The 19,434-nt window shown below is 40.8% G+C and overlaps 1 protein-coding gene across 15 annotated transcripts in view; it reads right to left on the reverse strand.

The window, feature by feature from the left end:
• Positions 1-8,919, reverse strand: part of chl1b (cell adhesion molecule L1-like b) — an 81,855-nt gene extending 72,936 nt beyond the window's left edge. For 6 of the 15 annotated variants that reach the window (XM_076883723.1, XM_076883717.1, XM_076883721.1 and 3 more), the window contains exon 1: positions 8,476-8,917. The gene's annotated coding sequence lies outside the window, so the exon portion shown is untranslated. Of the gene's footprint in view, positions 1-8,475 lie in introns of all 15 variants that reach the window. The other 9 variants (XM_076883718.1, XM_076883712.1, XM_076883715.1 and 6 more) reach the window with 5 other exon arrangements.
• Between the last annotated feature and the right edge of the window lie 10,515 nt (positions 8,920-19,434).

Genomic DNA, 19,434 nt, shown 5'->3' on the forward strand with positions numbered 1-19,434 from the left:
TAAAAATGTGCTCTGTAAGAAGCACATTTGGTTTCTACCCTCAACAATCTGGAGCTTTAAAAATAATGAGGTCAAGGAGGTCTGCAGTTCGTAGCTTGAGGTCTGTGGGTCACACTTGTAAAAATGGAGTTCGGAGCTCCCCCAAGCTGATGAATTAATTTGGACCCGTACCAGCTTGGCAAGATTCTTTCACTCATCATTTGCTCTATCTGTGGGGAGAGTGCATTAAGAAATAGACATGCTGAGTTTTGGCTCTCTGTGGAACACCCTGAAGGGCAACTGCAAAGACTTTTAGAAATATCACAACCTTCAAAAACTGCAGAAAACATGAATTAGTATTAAGAAGTCAACACAAAAAGAACCACCACAGCATATGCCTCATCAGATTTTTAAAACGTGAAAATATATATGAAATATTGTATCCATGTCAGTATGAAACAGCTGGGACATTCCCCACCTTTGAACCGACCCAAATGGCAATTTGGAAAAATAGACCAAATTAAATGGTGCAACAGAAAACAGAAAAGGATTAAAGTCTTTGCTCGTGTGTTAGCCCACTTAGAAAATTGACCACGCAGCCCTGCCTCTTTATTCCACGATTCTAATCGTGCCTGATCTGCTCTCTAATCTTCCATTTGGATGATGCTACTGTGCTTGACTCCAGGCCCCAATGGGCCAGTAAATAGGCTCTTAATATGCAGAGCAGACACTGTATTGTATGTTCACACCAAATCATCATACATGGGGCTGCACCGGCTTGGGACTCCCAACAGTCCACTTACAGTACCCAACAGAGCCCCACACAATGTAATGAGGTCCCAGGGGAAGCATCTGGAAATACAGCACTGCTGCCCTCTAGGGCTGAGCGATTATGGAAAATAATCTAATTGCGATTTTTTTGCCCCAATATTGCGATTGCGATGCGATATGCGATTATTTTTTAAGGTATTTGTCTTCTGTATTATTAAACAAAGACAAGCAATACATCATATAGTATGGCCAATACTATATTACATTAATTTTAAACTGTTCTTTCCTGGAAGACAGACCTCTGTTATGATGACATGAGGTGATGCATGAATTGATGACTGACATTTTTATTTAACTTCTTCAATCACAACAGTATATTTGAACATACACAATAGTTTATTTTTAGCTTACAAACATCTGAGCATAAAGTGCTGACAAGGAACCCTGGTGTAAACATTAAAATGAAAGTCAGTACAATGTGCAGATTGCAGAAATATACATAAAAAAAAAATCAGTGGCTTTACCACACTCAGTTTTTCGACATCTGTGAACTACTAGACAGTCATTCAATTAAAAAATAATATTAAATAAATAAAACTAATAAATAAAAAATACACACATCTTACTGATCTCTGCAGTCAGTAACATTACACATAAAGTGCAAACATAATAGCAATTGTATAAACACACACACAAACACGCCTTTAAAGTTTAAAGGCGTGAAATTGGACGGTCTAGCCTTCTGATTAGCTAATCAGAAGGCTAGTTCTGATTAGCGTCACCGCTGTCTCGGTGGAGTTTAATAAACTCGGCCGTCTGCTTCTTGCTATCTAAAATATAACCAGACACTGGTGTAAATTCTCGACTGTCTCATACTTCTGTTTAATAAGTTTTCTGTTTGACGTTTAGTCAGCTGTGTGAAAACCAAGGAGGAACCCACCCGGGGAATTAATAAAGTTTTATTTTATCTAATCTAATAACTTTAATCTCAGCCAAACCGATTTACTCACGAACAAACAAAACACTGAAAAAAGCCCAACAATAACATTTTTAGGTTGTCTAAGTGACTTATATATTACGTTTAACCCGAGCAGCGAAACTCCGCGGTGATCTGAAAATGATGTGCCGGGAGTTGTGCCGTTCTCGGCCGCACCAGTAACCCTCGAGCTCCCGGCTAGCTGTCGAGCTGGTGGGTAGCAGACGCCTCTGAAAACGTCGAAGCACTTTTGCAAATATGGGATATCTTGATAAACCGAGCAGATATTTGATGTTTACACAACTACTTTCTCGCCTGAAAATATGTTAAAAGTTTATTTTGTGACCCAGAAAGATTAGTATGAGTAATTTTAAAACTTAGTAGCGGCCGCCATTGCTGGAAACTGGAGTTTGGCTGGGCCGCGCTATGAATTCTGGGATATGGTAGTAATTTGGACAGCCTTCGGCGCGTCGCTGTGACGTAATCGGTCTACAAATGCGGCCTCAGGAGGATGCAGCCCATGAATTGTATAATATAATCGCAGTATAATCGCAGCCTTTGCGGTTAGAAAATTGCACTTGATCATGTCGCGATATTATCGCAAATGCGATATATCGTTCAGCCCTACTGCCCTCACAGTACACCCTGTCAAACAAACACATACTTTTAAAGAGACCTCCTTTACAATTTCTACAGTACTACATGAAATATTGGATTTTTCCTGAATATGCAGACAGAATTTGGGGCACAGCAAAAGAAACTGACCCTCTATTTGTTTAAAGATACGGCTTAATTTAACAAAGCAAACTAGGCTGTGCTGAATGACTTTGATTGCCATTCATATTTTTCTCTAAAATGTTTTCCAAATAGGTGAAAATGTGTGGGCATTAGCCAAATCCTCAACCTACCCTAACCCCAGATGTATTAGCATATGGTGACCTTGAAAGGTCAAATGTACTGAAGAAAACACAGGCGAATAGAGAAAAGCTGCAACAGTAGACAAAACATTGGATACAACACAAAGGAAGTAGAAAAAATCGAAATCTCACTAAATAGAACATAAGTGTTATCGAAGGATTACATGGGGAGGATGCTTCAGTATTGTGATGGAGAAAAATATGAAAGTAATATTCGTCTTAATCCGGTTGTTCAGTGATGACGTGACGAATCCTACTTCCAGGTCTAAAGTAGTCTGCGTTTAATATGGCTTTTGTGTTGTTAACATGTTTAATGTTATGTATTTTCTTCTATTTGATCTCAAAAAGCTCCTAAAACAGTCAGTGATCCCTGTTGACCTCCCTCGGCTTTTATTACCACTAATCATTTATTTAAGCTCAGTTTTTAAAACCTTAGGATGTAGCTACAGCCCAGCCCATGCAGCAGTATATGAATGACTAACCTCGTATTGTGGATGGATTATCTCAGTTGTTCTCCTGGCTGAAGTTTGGTCCTTTTACAGCATCCTGCCATGCGATTACATTTGTTCCTGACCACCGAGAACACTCACGTTAACTTTTATCGAGTGGAAAAAAAGTTAGCTTGTTTATATTATGCTAACATAGCTGTGTCGCTAGCGGTCACGTAGCACATCATTATACACCAGCTAGCCAAACTTCAGTAACCCTACAAACGTCACTGCTGTTTAGTTTTCTGTCTTCATTTATGCTGGAAGTGATAACAGAGCTGTACGTTTTAATTTGTTTCCAAAACCCCGCAGTCAGGACATGCTATATTGTATTTAGATAGAAGCTAGCGAGCTAACTTCCTGCTAACTTCTAACTCCGTTAAATGTCATAAATTCCGTTTTCATGGATGCCTGGATGTTAAACTCAATTGTTACACCTGGTAGAGCAGAACGCTGATCATTTTATTAAAGATGAAAGACTTTAGACAGTTTTTCAACTCTCAGTAATGCCACAGTGATCGTTTGATATATGGACCTGCAGCGGAGTTTAGGCCCAGACACGGCTAGTGACGTCAGACTGAACAATCGGATTGCATGATTCATATAATACTGTAGGGTTTTTGTTTTCATAATCCTTCATCATAGATTTATTATGGATTTTTACTGTCAGCGTATCAAAACGTGAGGATCTGTTGCTTTGGTTTATATGACTATAAACCGAATAAAGTTCTGGGGACTTTTCTTTAGACAACACAAGCAATTTTGAGAGATAACCCCAACAAATTTACTGACACGAGTCACAGAATCATAGTCTGAGGTGTGTTTCATATCGAGCCCAGTATGCCCTCTGTGTCCCCTGCTTGTCAAACGTGTCCTTCCTCATCGTTGGTGCCCTTCACTTTCATGTCCCAAGGGTCCCCTTGTAACCTTATCCACACAATACCCTTCATGGGACACAAAGCCAATGATACCAGGCTCTTCTGTTCCATTCTCTTCATTTGTCACTTTTATTCCTAAGCTCTTTGTTCGTCTTACCTCTGTATGCATGACTTATCCCAAATTGAGACTGCAATTGAAATGGAAATCATCCCTGACTCTCACTGACTTAAGGGCAATAACTTCTTGCTATTTGAGGCATATCTGTCATGTTCGTTGTTCCTTGGAGAATCTTATGGTTGTGTTGCCCTTTTCGCCAAGGTTTTTAACATAAACATTGAATTTGCATGGATATGTACCCCATGATCCAGAGGCGACACTAAAATTCTGAGCAGGCATGCAAAAAAAAAAACAGGACAATGAGATTGGAAAAATTAGTTTAGAGCTGACAGCAATGCACATTAGGATTAGAATTCCTCTCGTAAAACATCCTCTTTACTGGTTCTCATTACTGGCCATGGTTTTCATGTGAGCCTAATCTAAGTTGATTAATTCAACATAAAAATTACAATTGTGAAGCCAGACGACACAGAAGAACACTACATGACGCTGTCTTTGCTCTGATTCCAGCAGAGAAGGAAAAGAAATTCCCATGAAAAGCACACTGACAAACAGCCTGGAGGTGAGGATAATAACAATACAAATGAAAGATGCGTGTAAACACTTGTACATAACAATGATGGGACATTTTTTCTGAATTATGGCATGTAAACAGAAAACACTATGAAAGATATGAAAGCACTGCAAGCTCTGGGGCTGGCAGCAAATAACAATGTCTGGGTAAAATGTTCCATTTGTGAGAAAACAGCCTCGGCAGCACAGAAAAAAGGAGCAATGACGGGCCAAACTGAACCTCCAGACAGGGATGAGCCTGAAGCACATCGCCTGCTCCCGCCCTCTTATTCGCTTCTTTTGCACACAAAAAAGAAAAAAGTAGAACTGAACATTCAAGATAACATTGACCTCTCTACGGGTTTGTCCTTCAGTGTTTCCTGATTAATTGTCCGTGCAGTGCGAGAAGGCATTGATCATGTTCGCCCACTGGTCCTGATGATGCAGTGGCCTGTTAAATAAGAAATAAACCTTGATTCTGATGATCAGCACCTCTTATCTTTTCACCTTCATCCCCCATCGGAGGCTGCATGGAGGGGGAAAAATAATAAGAATTCAAGCCCTCCTCCCCCCTACATCTCCTCTCTGAGCCAATCATGGGAATCATAAAAAAGAAAATCTGGTAAATAAATACGCACATTGCTGGAGAGCAGGAAAAGGAAATGAATATTTCATGTAACCAGACACATTTCCAGAACTTACTGGCTGGAATGTGCCTTTCTGGCTGTCATCGGTGACAAACATGAAAGAGCAGGGCTCAGGTACGGCTATGCTGCAGCACTCTCAACTCTGCCTGAAGTACAGGGAGCACAAGTCGTCAGTGTAATTGCTTGTAGTGGTGGAGCCTGAGCTGAACCTCAATTAGGGCCTGGGTACTTGCTAGGCTCCACACCTTCTCTACACGTCTGCCAGCCTCTTCCGGGAAAACATATTTGAACATCTTAACGCCGCCAGGTATATCATTGTAATGCTTGTTGTTATCAGACTTTGGGTTTTCCCTTTGCATCGTACTTGTTCCAACAGGCACTTTTTTTGTTTTGCATCTCGACTAGCAACACATTCTAGATAGGGTGATAAAAGGGCAGCTAAAATGGACAATTAGTCTGATACAGCTATTCACTCCTGCTCGCTGCTGTCAGGCTGCTTTCACTAATCTCTTACAGCCATCTGATACTCCAGATTCCATCCGACAGGACTGAATTACAGCCCAAAATTACAGCTCTGATGCTGGTGAAATGCATCTACTGCAAACTGCATGGATGAGACACAGGTAAACACTTCAGAGTGCTTAAAAAGCAAAGATTATGTGAAAGAATGTGTCAGAGTCAAAACTCTTTTTGGATCAAATATTTGAAATAAAGGCTGATTCGCCTCAGTCACACACAGCATCTCGGCTTGTTTCAGTCTGCTCTATAAAGGCCAGGTGAATACGGCCTGGGTACAAAAGAAAGGGCTCTCTGTTTCTTTCCCCTTTTAACTCTCAGCCCCCTCATTTCCCTCCCGCTGTACACAGGACGATACAACATGCATACACACAGACACACACATGCCATCAGTGCAAACATTTCAGCTCCAAGGCAAACACACACCTGTATGAACAGGTAAAGACAAAAATCATAGCTTGTCTCTTGTCTTTCATGTTTTCAATGCACTTCCTGCCTTTAATGGCACTGCCAGTTTGAGCAAAATCCGATGACAAACACAACAAAGTTGGAAGCTCAGGTGTTCCTGTGCAATACCAAGCACTGATGTGCAGGTGGAAGTTTTATTTAAACAGTTTTGCGGAAACTGCATTGTAAACACTCAGTCAGCTGAGCTTGCAAGGCCGTTTTAAGAATGAGCCCGTCTGCGGCCACAAAGGATGTTCTGTTTGCTGCATTTAGCAATCAAAATGATTAAAAGGATGAAAAAGCTCCATGAAATGTGCCAGGTTGGAGCTGAATATTAAGTGGTGCGGAGACAGGATGGCAGGGGCTGGTGGGGGGCGCTGGCTGACATGGACCGGCTGGGAGATGGTCGACACTTTGCTTGTCCAATTACTGGCGATCGTTCAAATTGTTTGGTGAGAAGCATTCGACCTACTTCTGGACACAAAGCACCACTGCCCTGAATACAGAGAAGCTGAGGGGGGAAACCACGTGTGATGACAAGTGCCATTAGAGCCTCTTGTCTTTGGCCTAGAAATGAAATTTAGACAACTTACCTGATGTGTGAGAACACCGGAGAAGCTATGTGCTGGGATGAAGGGGGGTGGGCAGCATGAATAGGATCTGCAGCTGGATTTGATTAAACTCACTAATGGCAGTTTGACCTTCACAAGGTCTTTGCGTTGAACACTAAGCAACGGGACCAGGATAAGAAGTAGCAGCACCCCGAAAACAAACAAAAGTGACAGTGTTTAGTGTGCATGGTTGTTGTTTTTTTCCTTTTTTCATTACAAATGTGCAGACAATATGGGTTGCATCGACTGTTCTGCGAACAATACAAGACAACGATCAAAAGGAATTAAAAATATCAAATTATGGGTAAGCTACGGAACAGTTCTGTTTCCTGGGATTCCCTCAAAGGCATCATCTACAAGGGTGGGGGGGACCCAGAAAACAACACTACATTTGAAATCGCTGCACTTCCACACAGGAGTTTAGTACATTTGCATACCTCGTAAATATTCACACTAAGGGAATCCTCATACCCGCCACGTGAGACACAGTCGGTTCATACGTGCAGCAAACACAATGAGGCACACAAGCAACGACTGCCCTTGGTTTAAAATGTGACTGTAATGTGATTTTAATCGCACAGATTAAAGTCTAATCAGTTATGCCAATCACGCATCACATATCTAACGCACGTAATGAGGAGCCACTTCCCGTAAGAGCAGAACGAGATTAGAGAAACCTAGGGTGTTTTATTTTATTTCGTTTTCTACAGCCTTTTACAGAGTTTGAATGTCCAATGTGACACCAGTTAACCTTCTGTACAGGTCCTCTGCATTCAAGTCTACACTTCAGAGCACATGCACCTTTATTCCTACTCCACATACCAGGCAAATGACTCTCATATCACATGCAAAAGCACTTTTTTGCCCTCTAAGAATGAGATTCACCATGCTGGGTGACAAGGTGTGATTCCCTTCTGCAGTTCAGCACTCAGCATGCAAGCCAGTGATATGCAGGCTCAGATCAGCCCTGTGTTATGGCCAGTGTAGTGGTAAATAAGAAGGATGGTGTGTGTGTGTGTGTGTGTGTGTGTGTGTGTGTGTGTGTGTGTGTGTGTGTGTGTGTGTGTGATCTCCAGTGAATTTTTTTTTTTTACCTCAGGCTGTCATACAAATAAGAAAGGCATTAATTCACAAGCAGTAACTCTCTCTCTCGGCATACAACGGACGTGATTTAAAAAGGGGCTGAAGCAAAGGTAGCTAGCAACACCATTTCTATTACTCTAAACTGCACCTGTAGTTATTATTCCACTCATGAAACATTCTCCCAAAGCAGTCGTGACAACACTTCCCAATTCCATCCCAAATCCATCTTTTCCTACATTTGCCTTCTTTCTTTATTTCCTTCCTCTACTTCTTCTTCTTCTTCTTTAAACTGGCATTTCCAAGCACCTGCCATATAGAGCCCGTGCAGGTATCTGCTGTATATCACTATAACAACCGGGGAGCTCCGCGTGCGCAAGCTAGCAAACATTTCTAACAAGTGTCACAACTAAAAAGTCAAAGGAGGGGAAAAACGCGATTTGCTTTTCGAAGCAAAGTGAAAAAAGAAGAATTTTTTTTTTAAAAAGAACTCACCTTCAGGTGCTACTCATGTCCAGACAGCCGTTCACAAAGTTGAATTGTGTCCACCGCTGGAGGAAGAAGGCAGAGGGAGTGTTAACTGTCAACGTAACGCTGCCGCCGTGCCTCGCAGTTGGTGTGTAGCGGAGTACCACCCCTCCTCCTCCTCTTCTCCTCTTCCTCGTCCTCCTCCTTTGGATGCTACTATTGCTCCCCTCTCCTCTTCTTCCTCCTCCTCCTCTCTGCGCCTCTGTAAAAAGGGTAAAAAAGTAATAGCGGTTTCCTCCTCCTTCTCCTCCACCTCCACAATGACAGACTCAAAGAAAAGAAGGGACCCTATCGTAGTCAATAGGTTTCACAAAAAACCCATGGCAACGCAGAAGAACCCGTGCGCAACTTCCCCACGTTGTGACCGGGTTAAAGCTCTCCCCAGCCCCCCAAACGGTGACAGACATTATTCCCAAGACTCGGAGTGAGCAGGTTTTATAATGGGAGAAGGAGGAGGAGGAGGAGGAGGAGGAGAGAGGGACACTGAACTCTTCTGGTGGGGATGCTGTTCAAATATGAATGAGAGGGAAACATTTAAATTGTCCTTCATTGGATGTAAATCCCTGTTTGTGCCTGTCCTGTTTATGGAGTTCCTTGCAGGTGTTATTTATTTGAAAATGTACTTTTGTAATTTCACAGGAATTCTGTTTGTCTTGCTGAGCCTGAATGGTCTAAACACACGAGATTTACAAAATTGCAATAATTTGAATTGTTTTTATTTTAATTTATTTGAAAAAAGTACATCGCATTTTAATAACATTATAATTTTTATGATATCAAATACTGAAAATAATAGTAATTACAATTAAAATATAGATTTTTTTTCCCTGGAAAAAAATACCATCAAACTGAGTTCTGACTATATGATACATCACCTATGCTAAGAGGAAGTCTGAAATTTTAATACCTATAACGTAATATGTGAGACTCAGCTGTGCTCTGTTATACTGTGCCTGTGTGAAATTGAAAAATAACTCTGGGTAAAAAGGGAAAAGGTCTGAAAATCATCTTCCACTGACTTCGCCCGGTCATAAGTCATCTTTGTTGTAGCTTGGTTTCATTTTCCTCGTAGTCGCATCTGTGCAGTTCTGCTAAAATCTGCATGCTTTATGATTTTGTGGTGCCTTGCAATATTTGGGACAGCACAAAGTGGTGATCAGTTAACCTGCATAGCCACACAGGTAAAAAAAATTTAAAAATTGATTACATTGCCTCAGTATGTGGAAGAAGAAATGAGGAATTGAAATGCTCTGTAGTCCCATATATAGTGGGACACCTGGTCATCCTAATACTACTGAGACTAGAGCCCATCCCCACCACTATCTATCAAAAACCTGTCTTCCAGACCCAGCACAGGAGAGACAGATATACTGATATACATATACTGATAAGGACAGGCTAATTGTGTTAGGAACAAAAGGATACCACACTGTTTGATGAAAATAAAAACTATCAGGGTGGAATTTAAAGAAAAAGTGGAACAATGATGCGATTTATTTTGTCAAAATTTTATTGCAGCAACAGAGTAGTTTGTATGGCCTCCATATGCTTGTATGTACATCCTATTGGACTTATGTGAGGCGCGCATGGGGTTCAGTCAATGGTTTCAATTCCTTCATCCAGGCAGGTAATGCCTGAGGCCAGGCATTACCATGCACCAGGAAGAACCCAGGACCCACTGCACCAGAGAAGGGTCTGACAATGGGTCCAAGGATTTCCTCCTAATAAATAATGGCAGTCGTGGTGCCATTGCCTATACATGGAGGTCTATGTGTCCCTCCAAGGATCTCCATGGCTTCTCCAGACCTTTTCACATCTGTTACATGTGCTCAGGGTGAACCTGCTCTCATTTGTAAAAAGCAAAGGGTGCCAGTAATGGACCTCAGTCTCCACAGTGCTAGGCAGTGAGCACAGTGCCCACTAATGGACGATGGGCCCATACTCATGAAGCCTGTTTCTAATTGTTTGGTCAGAGACATTCACACCAGTCTCCTGCTGGAGGTCTTTTTGTAGCTCTGGCAGTGCTCATCCTGTTCCTCCTTGCACAAAGGGGCAGATACTGGTCCTGTTGATGGGTTAAGGACCTTCTACGGCCAGCTCTCCTAGAGTAACTGTCTGCCTTCTGAAATCTCCCCCACGCCCTTGAAACTGTGCCGGGAGACACAGCAAACCTTCTGGCTATGGCATGTATTGATGTGCCATCCAGGAGGAGCTGGAGTACCTCCACAACCACTGTGGGGTCCAGACATCACCTCGTGTTAGTACTGACACTGATCCTAGTCAAATTCAAATCCAGTGAAAACACAATCAGAAAAGATGTCAATCAGGGAAAATGTCAGAGGTTTTGGGGGTTGCCCTTGTAGTGCACCTGTTGATGATAATAATAATAATAATAATAATAATAATAATAATAATAATAATAATAATAATAATAATAAATTTTCTTTGAGGGTGCCTTTTCAAAAACCCAAGGTCACCTTACAAAAGAACAAAATTAATTAAAGGTTGTTGTTCATTTTATTAACACCAAAGCAGCTGAAACTGATTAACAACCCCCCTTTGCTACTTGACTGACCAAATCAATACCTGAGCTGTTTCACTAACTTGATGCAGTACTCTGATTAACAAGTGTTCCTTTCATTTTCTTGAGCAGTGTACATGATTCATATTGTCTTGCATGACTCCAAAGGGGCATGTCAAAGAAGTTCTGGGTTTGCAGCCCCAAAGTTTATATTTGTTGGAACAGCTCACAGTGGCGTGCAGAAGATCTGAGTTATATTTGTTCTACTGTGTTTACAGTTTTCTCATATTGTGTTTTATGTAGCTTCATGTCAGATTAGTGAAACAGCATAGCTGGTTATTTCCATGTTAGCACAGATAAGTAAAAGAGGAGTGTTTTTTTGCTCAGCTTTAAAAATAAAGCACATGTGGAGAATGTCAAGCCATCTTATTTAAATTAAGGCGTAATGCATTTTTTCCACTATATTTATTGATAACTTTCATTTCTTTACTCATCAACATACCTTAAATGAATAAGGCCTATAAAATGTAAACATGCAGGTAAAATTATGGCTACGTCCACACGTACCCGGGTATCTTTAAAAACGCAGATTTTTCTATGCGTTTGCACCTTTCGTCCACACGTAAATGGCGTTTTTGGTCACTGAAAACGGAGATTTTTAAAAACTCCGGCCAGGGTGGATATTTTTGAAAACTCAGTTTTTGCATTTACGTGTGGACGAGAAAAACGGAGAAAATGCAGCGTCAAAGGTGTGCGCATTTTTTGACGTCACACTGTGCGTTATTGTTTCGGTGAAATGAATTTCTACGATACTGTTACTGTTAATTCTACTCTCTGCAGTGTTTAAATGCTCACATATACACACACCGTTACTGTCCCTCCACACATACGACTCGGTTCTGCTTCTATGCCCCAGCTTTGTTTACTTTTTCCCACCGAGGCTTCTAGACTTCTGATTGGCCAACATTTCTGCACGGTTAGGAATATATCGCCACCTGCTGCTTTGGCATGTTCCTAGCAGCGTTTTCCTTCATTTCTGCGTTTACGTATGGACGGGATTATTTTTTAAAACGGAAACGGAAAATCTCCGTTTTCAAAAATACCCGTGTACGTGTGGACGTAGCCTATAACAGCAGACGATACTATTAGCTATGATGCAGTTACTCCATTTAACTAGCAGCCTGAATAATTAGCATAACATAACCCTGCATCAGCAGAACAGTACACACTTACAATACTATAACAGTAACACGCAGAGAGAAATTACAGTGAATGTGTATCCATTCTAATTACCCACACTGTGAGAAACACAATGTCGGCCCTTCTCTCTCTCTGTTTGAGTGAGAGGAACATTCAGTGTCATGGTTATTCCAGTTTCATTACCTGCTGTTTGTTACGCTTCACTAATTAGAAAAAGAAATGCACGAGTATGGCCGCTGGCTTCTTGAAGCAGCGCTTTAGCCATTCAACCATTTTCTGTTTCCAGTTAGATGTTCACCGCCTCACTCAAGGGCACCTAAATAATACAGCAATAACAGGGGGTATAGTTCTCATTTCTCATTCATTCTTATTTCCCACAAATCCTCCCCAGCCAGGTTCAGTCTTGGCTAGAGCCTTGTTGTGTATTATTCGTGACTTCATTGAGCCATCCAGGCAGGGGTCTGGGTCTATGCATCGATTCAATTATAGTCTGAAGAATACTTGAGTACCGAGGCTGTCAACAGTATCCGAATAGTTAAAGAATCTCTGAGATGTAAATTTTGTCAGTTTGTTTATTTCAGTTTAAATTTTTTGTGTTTTTGCACTTAAAGTATATTTTTATCCTATCCTAATGGTGTTAATATCAATAAAAACAAAACAAATACAACAGAGAATCAAATCAAGTGTGACAAAAACAGAAAAAAATATTTCAATAATGACAATTCTACCCATATTATGGAGTTTAACTTATTTTAACATGTAGATTTTCCCAAAATCTAATTTTATTACATAAATATAATGTAAAATATTTTAACTCCATCTAAGGGAATCTGGTCAAATGAAATGTACTTAATTGAAATGGTAAATGGCCTGTGAAGGTTCTCAGTCATCCAGGTCATCGTAGTCAAAGGAGCTTGCAAAGAAAAGCGTCTGGACTTCTTTAAGTTACTTGAAGACGTTTCACCTCTCATCCGAGAAGCTTCTTCAGTTCTAAGGTCAAATGTTAAGTCAAAAACAGACTTAACAATGTGGTGTATGCTGTACAGTGCAGCGAGGAATGCTCAGACCTCTACATTAGAGAGACCAAACAGCCACTTCACAAGCGCATGGCACAACACAGAAGAGCCACCTCCACAGGACAAGACTCAGCAGTCCATCTGCATCTTAAGGATAAAGGACACTCTTTCGAGGATGCCAATGTTCACATTTTGGACAGAGAGGACAGATGGTTTGAAAGAGGAGTGAAAGAAGCCATCTATGTGAGTGACCATCTTTGAACAGAGGCGGTGGTTTACGACACCAACTGTCTGCCATCGATAATCCAGTTTTGAGATCCCTTCCCAGAAGCCTTAACGCCCACTCACATCCTGGGCCATCTGACCTCAGGAATTCGCATGATAAGGTGGGGCCAGGTTTCACAATGAACACACCCGAAACTCTGGCTGATTGGGACCCACACCCAGTTTCACACCTTGGCTCAGGCGATTAGAGGATCATCAGGGGGTCCTGTTGTCCCTCTGTGGGGGGTTACTCCCACTAGGTTTATATCTGGGACTCTCCACCATTTGACCTTAGAACTGAAGAAGCTTCTTGGATGAGAGGTGAAACGTCTTCAAGCAACTTAAAGAAGTCCAGACGCTTTTCTTTGCAAGCTCCTTTGACTACGATGACCTGTATTTGTATAGCGCTTTTTACTAGTCCCCCCTAGGGACCCCAAAGCGCTTTACACACCCAGTCATCCACCCAGACACACACTGGTGGAGGCAAGCTACAGTTGTAGCCACAGCTGCCCTGGGGCAGACTGACAGAAGCGAGGCTGCCATATCGCGCCATCGGCCCCTCTGGCCAACACCAGTAGGCGGTAGGTGAAGTGTCTTGCCCAAGGACACAACGACCGAGACTGTTTGCTCGAACCGGCAACCTTCCGATTACAAGGCGAACTCCCAACTCTTGAGCCACGATCGCCCCACTGAAGGTTTATTTTTCAATAAATAAACCTTCAGTGTTATATATTCAGTTGCATTTTACTCAGAGTTATGGCTTCATGTTTATTGAGGGTGAAGAATCTTTTTTTGTTGTTTTTAGTGTAAAAATATCTGATATTTCAGGGTGCTGCTATTTCAACGTAGGCTCACGAAACACTGCGGGTGCAAACCCCCAAACAAGAAAGCTTACTTAGTATTGCATTTTCTATTTTAGTGATTTTGGTATCTTTGTTCTTTTTAAACATACTTTCAGAAGTTTGCAGGGCAGTAAAAACAAGTGCAGGCTTTAGTTATTTACCTTATTAAAGCCCATTTTTATATACTTGAGTATAATTGAGTATCATTTATTTATTGTTTATGTATATGTAGTACATGTGTAACATTCATTCAATTATTTAGAAAAACAGTTTAAATGTTTAGTAAGTTCAAAACGTTTTTGATCACAAGTTTATCTTGCTTTCCAAAAGAAAAACCTTCTTCAGTAACATTGTGCATGTATAGAATTTGTTATTTATTTAAATAGTTATAGTCTGTTACTGTAATGTGCATGAAAAAGTCACAATAAAAGAAATCAACTATACTCAAAATGTGTCCAGCATGTACATGGCAACATGTACTCGTCAGTCTGAAAACCTTCTGTTATTTCAAATAGCTCTTTGTAGCATTAATATCACTTTGACTTTCAGATCAATTTATTAACCTTAAAGAAGAGGTTAGAGGTCAAATGCTACATGATATTTTAAATCCTATGGTATTTTCTGTATGTTGACGATACATACCACACTTGTAAGGATCATAGTTTTTATGTTATAAGGCTTTTTGTCAATTTTCAATCAATAAATCATTAAGTCGACCTTGAAGACCTTTGTGGATGTAAGGCAAATGTTTATGGATCATTAACATGACCCCACTCTACACCCCTGCAAAGGTTTATCAGAATTCAAAACTTCACACACACACACACACACACACACACACACACACACACACACACACACACACACACACACACACGGAGCTAGCACAAGGTTGAATCAGCACTCCTGTGAAGTCTCTGGAGTATTCAGAGCATGGCTTTTGTATTGGATTGCGTTGCAGTAACAGGTGTTCATATTGTTGTGTCAACCTGGTGCATATCAACTGCCTTCACTGCTTTCATCATAATGTCAGCCAGTGTACTGGAGACTAATGGTGTCTGCAGGGATCTGGGATTTCAGCACCTTTGACAGCACAAGATCATTAAGAACTCTTTGCATCAGCGGAGCAGCTAGCAAAGGTCAGCTAGAAATCAATTTATCCAATAACCTCAGACCCGCAGACAGAAATGGAGCAGATTCCTAACCTGTAAATGACAAAGTGGGAGGAGCCTCATTCCATTGCTGGTAATGTGTCGGAGCTCACTTTTGGCCACATCTGACCATATGGGTTGGTCAGTAATGTAGACCAGTTCGTTTCCAGATGGTATGAGTTGTTTAAAAAAAACAAAAAAGGATTTTTTTCCCCCCTTTTAATGACAGAAACAAGGAAGTGGGACTCAAATAGAACCAGCCTATATTGTTTCATTGACCTCTAGGGAGTGTCTCCTTTCTCCTTCTTCACATCCATCTTCTGCACTCCTATGAATGTCAGCCTGTCACGTGCTCTGTGATGAATTGTTGTATATAGCAAACATACAAACCCTGTCCAGATTTTTCCTGCTGTTCAGAGTCTCCAGAGTACACTGTGGTTTGTGGGACTTGGCTCATAGCAAGCACCCGCATGTTGGTGTTTGCACAAGCTGGTATAAAAACCTATAATTGCAATTTAAAGTTAAGCAACACCTGGTGGCTGTGTGAAAACGTGCATGTCAAATTTGAGCTGGTTTCATCACCATCGTTTGGAGTGAAACTCTTAAAAGATGGAGCCCTTAAACCATAAACTGTAACCTTTTCCTACCATAAGCATCAAGCTGTTTTCTTCCTTAAATGCTTAACTGCCAGTGAAAACGAAAAACAGTAAGTGAAAACAGAACTTAGAAGTGGCCCAATGTGAAAGCTGAACTCCAGTCTCTAAAAGCTGTATGTGCATGTGGCACCTTCAACCTCCTGGGAATAAACAGTCACTACATGTCATTTTGTGTGAAAATACTTGTTTCGCATGGTAGAAGCAAACAACAGATGTAGGTTACGGGCCATATGGCTGGCAGGTTTATTTGGCTATTATGGTCTGTTTTACTCTTTTCTGTCACTGGGACTTTTGGCAGGTCCACATCGATACTCAAGCTCTATTTCAGTAAAGTTGTCACAATTATTCTGATCACATTGAAATCCAAAAAAGCATTTTCAGGATACTTTAAAGCAGAAAAGTTATTTTACATCATAGCCGCATATATTCCACATTTACCTTAAAAACTTGACATTTTTATAGAGGTGAAATAGTGAAAAAACAGGAACAGTGCTGTCATTTAATTGTTTATCTATTACGTCACTACTGTAGTATGAATGGGTGTAGGGAAGATCTTTATAAACAGGACGAACTGTAAAATGTGTAAAAAATACAGTTAATAGCCCAACATTTATGCTCTCTTTTGTATTTTTCAAAGATGTCCATTGGGACAGTTTTGAGTCTTTCCCAGGATGGTTTTGAACCCCAGCCCTTATGTTTGACACCCCTGCACTAAAGACTTCTGCAGTGACACTGGACTCTCGGGTTATGTAGTGGGGCGTGGTCTGCGGTGCCGCTGCAGGGGAGGTGGACGCACCTGCACGGCATCGGCAATCACGCCTCACCAGCATGTGTTTATTGTCACGTGTCACAAGAGAAAAGGCATTTCTTTGTGCAATGAAATTCTTTCTTTGCTGTCCACCCACAGATGCCGACTAATATATACAATAGAAATAGAACATATAAATACAAATAGTACAAATGAATAGCTGAAGACAGAAAAGGAGACAAGGAGACAAAATAGAGAGATTTGTCTGTGTTGTTGTTGGTGGTGGTATGTGTCCAGCAGTGAGCTGCAGGGCTTTAGCCAAGTTGAGTGTGTAACAGCAACCGTAGTGAATAAAAGTATGCTGAAAAGCATTAAAATGTGGACCGGTTTTCCATGGAGTTATTACAGGGTATAAAGTGAAAGTGAACACTGGAACAGGGACTTTTCTGTGGAAAACTACTTCACATATGGCAACACTTGAACAGGGATTGGTCACAATAGGGCTACAGGTGATTGCAGTCATCCAAGCCAGGTCATCTCAATATCCTTTTTCACAATGCATTCATCTTCATCCAACTGGCACCAAAGAAGCAGGACTGAGACCTCTCTGTTACACAAAGGAGGGAAATGAACAGATTGACTTGAATCCAAATAACCTGATTTAGGGTATCACAATCGCAGTGAATGGATTACACAATGGCTTGACTGAGCAATAAATGTAACAAGATACCTTTGTGAGGTGCTCCGTGTTACAGTGAGTGCTCTTATTAAATCAAATTAGATTTGGTGGGAACATCTGCTTCCTACTTTTTCAGCAAGAGTTGCCGAGACATCTATAAGTGGTAAATCTCTTACAGTAGTAGAGGCCCAGTTCTCACCTGACCTGTAGGAGGTCCAGTTTGAAAGCCGGAATTGTGCTGTATTATGTTATGAATGTGCTTCTATGTTTTCAGATCCTACTTTTTTCTCCCTAAAACATCTATTTTCAGCTTCTCATTATGAACCATGTGGTTTTAGTTCTGTCACATGAGTGATTTCTGTCTGTAACTGGACTCCAAACACTGACTTCACGAGCTCCTATAAACAGATGCTCACCTAAATTTACATTTGTTTGTGTTGTTTGATCAAATACAGTGAAAAACTGTGAAGTTATACGTGGACCTATTGTGCTTTTTTCACCTCTATACTTCTATTAATGTCTATTTATCCTCTGTTTAAGTTTTTCTGTCCCTTGTTGCCTACCTTTCAGTTTTCTGCCTGAAACAAGTTTTAGCCTCCTTCCCCTCCCTTTTTTCCTGATTGGTTGCCTCAAAGGTTGAGCAATGTCGCTTTGATGACCATATTAAGGAAGATATCCACACTCACTGATGTTTACAGCAGTCTGAAGCCTGGGTTTTTGGCTCACAGCAATTATTTGTACACAGCCTGACCTCATTATTTGAAACTTTGGCCATGTTTAGAATGAACATGCATCACTGTAACAGCATGAAGATATATGACAGAAAACAGAAAAAGCACTTTAGAACACACACTATTTATGTTTGACATTTTCACCAATAACATTAAAATATGTTTACATCCTGCAATTACCTCTGTATATAATAAGGACCAGTATAAACTGTGCAGTCTGCCATTCCCGCAGTGGTTTTAAATTGCTTCCATCACATGTAAGATTAACAGGAAGCCAGGAATGCAGGCAGTCTGGTGTTATTTGGTCTCACTGTTTAGCATTAAGTCTCTACACCCAGTCTAGAAGTGTAATATAGCTAAAACAACCTATGGTCAACTGTTTCATATTAAAACCATTCATCTGGAAACAAAGAGTGGATTTTTTTCTGAAGCAGTCACAGGAAACACAAGGTATTTCTCACAGCGGTTAGCAGTGACTGTAGGTATTTATCTTAAATGCATTTTACCAGTATTTTGTTAGGGGATTGTTTAACTCACGCTAGAGTAAAAATGAACATGTCTATGTGGAAAAGGACATGTTAAAAGTTAGAGTTAAAAGACTGAACTTCTTAAGGAGTTCTTAATTGACTTTATCTGACACTGTAACAAGATGCAACAGTCATTCATAAAGAAGAGTATATAGACAAATATATTGGTCAACATCTCTTAGGCTATGTTCACACTGCAAGCGAAAGCGCATCAAATCTGACTTTTTTGACCCTCTGCGACCCATATCCAATCATGCTATGACAGTGTGAACAGCACAAATCCCATATTTTCAAATCCGATCTGGGTCACTTTCGTATGTGGTACTGAATCCGATACATATCTGATGTTTTAGAAAGGGACTACTGTTTGAATGGTCATTAAATGAAATCTTTTATGTCACTGACACAAGACAGATGCCATTATCAGCGCCGGAGAAGACAAACGAGAAAGGATGGCGACGGAGCGAGTCAGTGGACAGGAACTGAGGTTTTGGACTTGATTAGCATATGGGGAGAAATTGATAGACTGCTGTAATAACACCTACTAGCTCTGTAGCCGGCATTTTTACTTCCGTAAACAGAGCACGTTTT

Source organism: Maylandia zebra, linkage group LG5 (genome assembly GCF_041146795.1).
Source record: "Maylandia zebra isolate NMK-2024a linkage group LG5, Mzebra_GT3a, whole genome shotgun sequence".
NCBI lineage: Eukaryota > Metazoa > Chordata > Actinopteri > Cichliformes > Cichlidae > Maylandia > Maylandia zebra.